This window comes from Alligator sinensis, unplaced genomic scaffold (assembly GCF_000455745.1).
Source record: "Alligator sinensis unplaced genomic scaffold, ASM45574v1 scaffold411_1, whole genome shotgun sequence".
Lineage (NCBI taxonomy): Eukaryota > Metazoa > Chordata > Crocodylia > Alligatoridae > Alligator > Alligator sinensis.
This window is the reverse complement of record NW_005842935.1, coordinates 148,025-156,410: the sequence shown is the minus strand read 5'-3', so window position 1 is coordinate 156,410 and position 8,386 is coordinate 148,025. Positions and strand designations below refer to the sequence as shown.

General features: G+C 43.0%; 1 protein-coding gene across 1 annotated transcript in view; it reads right to left on the bottom strand.

Moving 5' to 3' along the window:
• Positions 1 to 5,204, bottom strand: part of ZNF516 (zinc finger protein 516) — a 165,773-nt gene extending 160,569 nt beyond the window's left edge. The window contains 1 exon segment of the mRNA XM_025192511.1: positions 5,184 to 5,204. The gene's annotated coding sequence lies outside the window, so the exon portion shown is untranslated.
• Positions 5,205 to 8,386: the final 3,182 nt, after the last annotated feature.

Genomic DNA, 8,386 nt, shown 5'->3' with positions numbered 1-8,386 from the left:
CCCCTGACCACGCCCCGCCCCACCCCATCCCACCCGCGCCCCTCGGGCCAGGTAACCCCGCCCCTACACACACACACACCTTGCAGCCACGCACAACCCAACACACTTTTCAGCTACACGTACCACCCCCCCACACACCTTTCAGCCACAGACTTCCCAACACACACACCGCAGCACACCTTTCAGCCACATACCCACACACCAACACTCTTCAGCCACACACACCGTTCAGTCACACACACCCCAACACACCTTTCAGCCACATACACACACACCAACACTCTTCGGCCACACACATTTTTCAGCCACACACACCTTTCACCAACAGCCACACACACCAAAACTCTTCAACCACACACACACGCCTTTCAGCTACATCAGCCTGCATCACCTCCACCACAGTGCACACAACTCCTCTCAGACACCCCCCCCAACATACCTTTCAGCCACACACACATACACACATCCAACACACCTTTCAGCCACATCAGCATACAAAACCACCTCCACCACAGGACGCACAACAAGTCCTCTAGCCCCTGAGTTGTGATTCAGCATCTCCTTGAAGTGAGGCAGGATATTAATGCATTAGAGCAATGCCTGGGTCAAGATAAACTCTAGTAATGCTGCTCTCCCAGCTTCCCATTGCAACAGGCTGCTCTGGTACAAGGCAGGCTTGAGGAGAAGAGGAGGGGCACACGGGTAATCTGGCATTCAGGAGATAGGCTGAATAGGAGTAAAAGTGACCCATGCTACGCTGTTCTCTTTTTTTAAAGATAGATATATATGTTATGTATAAAAAAAAAAAAAAAAAAAAGGAAGTTGAATTTATAGCTGCCAAGTCGAGTTAATGAAAAACCCTTTGGTAGTTAACTCATTTAGTGCAGCAGGCATGAAATAAAGTATGTGGCACAAGGCCAAAGCATAAAGGATCCTCTCTGGCCATGTTCTGGGCTCCCTTGCTCACTACCGGGCTCTCCCTCAGTCTAACAAGGAATGATTCTGGCCATTTCCAGAGTGAAGTGGGCAGTTGTCTTCTACAGAAGGTTGCGTTTAACTGTCCCACCTCAAACCATGCGGCCATTTGCCAAAATAAACACCAGCGCCTACCAGAGACATGACCATGGAGCCTAAAAAAATGTAATTAAATAAAGGTTACTTTCCAATTGCGGGTCCTGTTCAAGATGCTCCCAAGCAACTCATTCCTGGTAACACCACATAAAAATAAATTATACTATCCAGTTTGGAGCAAAGTTGGGGTGGAGACTTGAACCGAGCACAAAACGTGGTATGGTTCATGACAGGCATTCCTTTAGTGAATGTGCCTATTGTGTAGTGTAGAAATGACCATTATTCATAGCATTCATGGAGTCTGTTGGTCAGCAGCACTTTTATTCTACCACACCACCAAGCTTTAAATTCAAGGCTTTCAAACTCAACTCAATATTTACTGGCTTTTTTTTAAAATACACCCTTTAAAAAGAGAAATCTACCAAAGTTTGAAACATGGCAATTTTCTTCATAAAAGGCCACGCGATTTTTTTTTTAAGCTGCAATCTCCTCTAAAAATCAATGAGGAATTCTGCTTTAAAAAAAATAAAAATCGATTGGACTATAAGGTCCAAAGTGATTTTCCTAGGAGCACTTTGCAGTCACTTAACAAAATCCTTTAGTGCCAAGATTGCTACAGATCTACATGACAAGGCTAAGGTGAGGATGGACGTAACTCCTGGTTTACATGCCACCTTTTTTTTTATTATTGTTATTTCCTCTCCCAGACCGGTATGAAGGGAACATGGTTATTATTAATACATAGTGCTGGGTCATGTTATATCTATTTCCTTTTTCTCCAGCGGGTCTCAACTTGTTACTCCAAACGGCCTCCTCTGCAGAATCCTCCCCTGCACTTTATGAACACGGACCTAAGAGAGCCCATGGCCGTGCTGTGCGAGGGTTAATCCGCATGTTTAGCCCTGTACATACACCCAGGCAAAAGTATGTGTCAATAAATACAGGAGCCCGGCTCCAGGGTGGGAACCCTGTCGAGCACTCGCACAAATGCACTAGGAGCGGAGGCGAGGCGAGCTGGGGATTGGCGGGCTGGGCTGTCAATCTCGGCGCGGGGGCGGGCGCATGCAAAGCACAGCTACTTTGCATCGGCGTTTCCTATTCTTCTCTGCCCCTGCCTCGGCGAGAGACCAAACCCCGGAGCGGAGGAAACTTAGCCATTTGCACGGAAAGAGTTCGTCTCCTTCAGCAGTGCTGGAGATGGAAAATATTCATTGTCGCTTCAGTGAGGGAGGAAGAGATGGAGCATATTTAGCAATAACCCGTGAGGAGGAGGAGGAGGAGCGGGTGGGGGAGGAGGTGGGAGAGTCGTGCCTCTCCCAAAAAAGGGGACTTTGACCTTACATTGATCTCCGAAGGGCTCCCAATTAAAGATTTCTTTTTGGGCGCGGGTCAGACACTGGCAACGCCCCGACTGCCTCGAATTTATGAACTCATTAGTCTAATTTCATTATTTAATCATGCGCCCAGCAATCGTGTTTCCTTAAGAAAGGACTGACCTATTTTTGGCTGGAGATAAACGATCATGTTAACAGATGTTAATCTTGTAATCTGTTTTTCCTGTAAGCACTTCGCATACCCGCGTTTCAGACATTAAAAGAGAGAGAGAGAGATCTTTCCCATACGCCTTGACGTCACGATTCAGCTCTTATTAAAAATTCTTGCAATGGTTTCAAAGACATTAAATCTTTTTCACTTTATAAATGCTGATTTGTTCTGCCTCAACTCCCACAGGCTTTTATTTGCATTTCAAATTCCACAGGTCACCTTTCAGAAAATGTAAACCAACAATAAGGCAGCAAATGTGTGCGTGTGTGTGTGTGTGTGTGTGTGTGTGTGTGTGTGTGTGTGTGTAAACCAACAATAAGGCAGCAAATGTGCATGTGTGTAAACCAACAATAAGGCAGCAAATGTATGCGCGCACAAACCAACAACAGGGCAGCAAGTGTGTGTATGCATGTGTAAACCAACAATAGGGCAGCAAGTGTGTGTGTATGCATGTGTAAACCAACAATAAAGGAACGTGTGTGTGTGCATGCATGTAAACCAACAATAAGGCAGCAAGTGTGTGTGTGCACGCATGTGTAAAACTATAAGACAGCATGTGTGTGTGTATGTGTGTAAAACAAGGCAGTGTGTGCGTATGTAAACCAACAAGGCAGCACATGTGTATGTGTAAACCAACAATAAGGCAGTGTGTGTGTGTGTGTGTGTGTGTGTGTGTGTGTGTGTGTGTGTGTGTTAAATAAAGACCAGAATTACCGTTCAGAGGAAGTCTCAGCCAACGTGTACTGGCCCATCTAGTGTCCAAGCACTCCTTTATCTCTATGCACAAGGCAGTGAATAAGATCCAGGCACACAATGCACGTTCCCTAGAAGATACTTGTCTACTGCTGGGAGCTGATTAACGCTCATAATAAATGGTGCTGACTCCTAACCAACACTTTTCAGTTTAAAATACAGGGTTCCTCTCTAGTAGTTAATTGCAGAGGTTAGCTAGTTTCAGAGCAAAAAAAAAAAAAACAACAACAAAAAAACCCACAGCAACTGCTGACTGTCACTCCCCACCAGCTTCCAAACACGTCCAGCTTATTTTAATGCCCCACCTTACTTGCTTATAACAAACTTTATCCCTACAAAGTTTCTGAAACTTGGCGAAGCAGCTTGATTCAAATTAGGATCGCAACTGTTTGGTATGCTAATTCTCACTGGAGATAGTGGTGGGGAGAAGGAAGGGGGGTGGGAAGGAGGAGGAGGAGGAGGAAAGCTTTTATAGTACAAAATGTCTGGAACTGCATTATTTCTATGCTGTTCTTTTCTTTTCTTCCCCCGCTCCTTTTTCTCCCCCCGCCTTTTCTCCCCCTCCCCCAACCTGTTTTATTATATCCCTCCCCCCCCAATAAATAGACTATTTTCATCTTCTGGGAGTAATTGCTACGGGGACATTGTCCTTCAAGCCCGTCTCAGCCTTCCACTGTCTCGACGTGAAGAATTGTTTTCTCCCCCACCCACCCCCAACTTCCCTTGATAAACTGTGGACTTCTTTAATGGGTATCCTTCACTTATACACTCCCATCAGCTGCGAGTGTAACTAAAAAAAGAAGGGAAAACATACACACACACACACACACACACACACACACACAGAGGCACACACACCAGGCATTTCATGCACACACCGAATCAATACTATCAGCAAAACGCCTTAATAATTTAAGTGGCTACTCTAGCCTCCAAACCCCATCACCCACCTTCATTAGCCGGAGCATTTTACCTTAAAGTAAGGCAATTTGCTCTTTGTTTCTTAATGGATGAAGATTGAATTCCAGCTCCCCCCATCGCCTCTGACAAAGTGTACAAAGCCAAAAGGCTCCTCCAGCCCATAAATCCCCCACCACTGCAGTAAAAAGGGGGAAAAAATGATCGCTTTCTCCCAAACAGGACAAAGTTACCATTTTTCCCGTCCCTTCGATGACTGAGTCAGATTAGCCATTAATTGCAAACCCGAAGTTTTTTTTCCGCCCCCAGGGGTGTATGCAGGGGATCCCCAACCTCCCCCATCCCCAAAAAGAAGGAAAGGAAAGGATCCTGGGGAGATCTCGCCGGTACCTTACCTCGTCCGCTTAAGGTAACAACATTTTAGAGAGGGCACCCAGACAAACAAGAACCTGAAGGTGAAACCATGCGCTGAATGCAATAAGGAAAGAGCTGCACATGATTCACTGCGCCGGCTCCACTCCGGCAGCCGGGGGGCGGCTTGCAAACCTCCCGTGCCCAGCCCCACGGGCCGGGCCCCTCCAGCGCCCCGCAGGCGGCCCGCCCCGCCCTGGCCCCAGGCGGCCAGCTCCGCTCTGGCCCCCCGCACCCCGCACCCAGCTCGACCCCGGCCCCCTGCTTCGCTTCCCCTCGGCCTCCCCCGAGGTACAGCCTGCTGCCTTCCCCCAGCCGGGAGAATGGTCTCTCCTATATTAAATGCACACACTATCTACTATTGTCTCATCAGCACAAAGTTCTGGTACAATGCGGGGAAAGTCTAGATGCTCGAAATGAGTCATATACAAATAATTATTCCACTAATGGGACTGAATCATTAGCCGGGCTGTTATTTAGCTCACCTCCTTCCAAAGCACCGTGTGTCCACACGCTCCGTTCCTGGAAGCCCTCGCAGAAGTGGACAGATCTATATTTTGAAAGAGACAAATATGGTTTTGCGTGTAAAGTTCCATTTTTACCAGCTGCTCCCCCGCCCTTCCCTCTCCGAGCTGGGAAACATACACACTTTGGAGTTATCCCAGAGGCATTTAGATTAGAAACATTAGGTGCAGTGCGGGGAAGCCCAACAACTCTACCGGTAACATATTTATAGATTTATTCAAATGTACAGCAACAAAAAAAGCATTGAAGCCCTCCATCAAGATCAAAGAGTAATGCTGTTCAACAGTTAGGCTGGAAGAGTTGAAAGACCTTTGAACAAATCAATCTACCATATGGCTCCCTACCCCCTCTCCCCCCCTCCCCAAAAATCCACCTCATGTCTGAAAAAGTTCAATTCTTATTTTCCTATATATATTGCAAAGCTCAGTGTAAATCACCCCAAATGTGTGTGCCACAGGCGATTAGAATATGTTTAGTCTGTGACTGGAAACCCTCATTTAATCTGCGAGAGATTGGTGGTAGACATCAAGGGTGGGGAGGGTTTTTTTTTTCTTTGTCTAATAATGTGTGATGACGTAGAATTGACATGCAAGACTTTTGAGGAGGGTTAAGATTATCTTTTCACCATAGACAGATTTCTCCCCGCTCCTCTTGCCATGTTCCTCCTCGTGATAAACCGAGTAGCTCAGAGGAACACACTGTCCAAATCATCCCATCGTGGTTCTTGCCAGACAATCAAGCTCTGCAGTTTAAACGGTTACCTAGTGCTGTGGTATTTGTGCACAACAACGTTTGAAGCTGTTGTGTCTCTCCAGCTTCTTGCACTTGCAACACAAACTACTACAGGCAACTTGCAAAAAAACCCAAAATAAGATACAGTCCTTAACCCTTACAATTTCCAGTGCTTATTGCCAGAAGAGCTGGAATAAAGAAAAGAGGGCGAGAGGGAGGGGAAGAAAGCAAGCAAGGGGGACAGTTTGTAATGAAGGATACACGAATCATAAAATGTAAGCTATGTGTGATTAATGATCTGCACTAATTTGAATAGCAGGCATGTTAAAGGTCTTTGACAATTGTTGCTGGTTTCAGCATGAATGCCTGAGTGGGATGTATTTTGGAACAATCAAATTTCATTCTAATTCATAGGAAAAATATTAGGCACATACACAGCCCAGTTAAATAGAGAAAATACACTTTTTAAAAGGCACTTAGCAGATAACTCAGGAGCAGCTTCAATATCTTAATGCAGTATGTTTCAAATGCTTTAATGGTAGATAATCCATACTCCAGAGTCTTTGTTTTGTTCGCTATGCATCATAAATAATCTTTCCTACAGATTTGCTTTTTTTAAAGCTCAGGGATAAATTCTGTTGTTAGTTCCTCCAGACACATTCCATTGTAAGTAAGAGTGGTCTCCAATCTTCCAGATTTACACAAGCAGAATGCACCCCTTTAACTCCAATCATGTGCACACACAATGCAATGTCTACATTTCCATATCATTATTGTAGTTTAACATTTTTTTATACAAAGAGTAAAAAAATCCATTATAAATCAGCATTCCTGAGTAGTATTTAAAACTATTTTATTAGGTTAATAATTTCCATATGGTGACAAATGACAAGTTAGAGCAATGAAAGGTGTATGAAACTTATGAGATCTTCCATGTAACAATGTGATTTTCATAACCTACATCTTGTTCTCTCTAGTCTATATAGAATCCTTCTTTAGACAGTAAAACGTGAACACACTCGGCATTGTAATTGCTATATCACTATGCCGTACCCTTAAAGTACTTATTTTCCATCTGTATTTTCTTTAGGGCCCAGCCCTACATTCCTTATTCCAATAAAGAATAGGTAGGGAATAGGGCTCTGAAAAAGGACTATGGAACTGGGCCTCCAATTTAGTAGGTGTGCACAATTCAACTTTAGTGGAAAAGGAAAGAAAAAATTCTGAGGATGTGGAAACATCAAAGACAATCAAGCAATATGTTAATTGTGCAGAAAGTCACTAGCAGGGTTCATTTATCCACCTTACTTGAAACAGTAAGTAGATTTTGTCACCTTTCTTATGCTGATTCCAGCATTTCTAGCTTCAGGAAGCAGAATCAGAGGAACAGTATCAGAATTCAAATACTTAAAGGTTATGCAAATTGTATTTGCATAACTTTGTTGGTATTTCTATAAGTTTCAGGTAGAGAATGTGTTCTTTAATTTTAAAATAAGTTATTAGCATACCACTGTTCTAGTTGATTAATCTGTTTATGGACATCATTTACTCAGTTTATCTTTCCATGCAATCCCTGAATGTGCTGTCTTGTCAACGTCTTTAGTTAAGTTACAGCATTGGGAATGAAAATATCAGTAATATTGATGACTTAATACATAGTTTGCTATTTATAGACCTATATGTATAATAATTACACAGAACAGGAAAATATTTATTTGCTTTTTCTGTGGTCTAATAAATTATTTGTTCAGCATTTGGGACTAGGCTTTTCCTAGCTAAGGAAAATGGCATTTTGATGAAAATCTGTGCAATGGCTTGTCTGCATAACTTAGCCTTAGGAATGATTGGTGGAAGTTTAGATAAGAAAGGTTCCTGAGAAACACCATAATAGAATAGTGAGGAATAAAAGGCCATGTCTCTCAAAAAGCTGGAGTTGAAAGCATATATAAAAATAAAATTGGATTAAATATTATATATAAATATCACATGTATAGATATTTTCAGTAAAATATAACCAAGGAGTCATTCAGGTTCCACAGTATGCTAATTTGGATGTATTTAATTCTAGTGTTGCTGAATATGATTTCTGGCATAAATACATCTGAAATGTATAAAATGTATTTAAGTAAAGCTAATCAAGAAGACCTGAGGCCCATCAGTCTGTGAAAGATTCTACCTTTACATCTCAGCGTTCATTCAAACAGCAGTTTTCTTGGTGTCTCTCATTAAGTTTGTTTAAAACAAACCCCTCGGCTTTATGATCGATCTCCAATTCTCCCTTCACCTCTTGTTTTATCTAACCAGACTTTGCAAGCATCAGACAATCAGTAAAACAACACAGAAAAACAATGAAACAAAATAACTTCTAGTTTCTATTATCTCACTTTTCAAAAAGGTATTTTTCTGCAGGATTCAGAAGTATATATGGTGT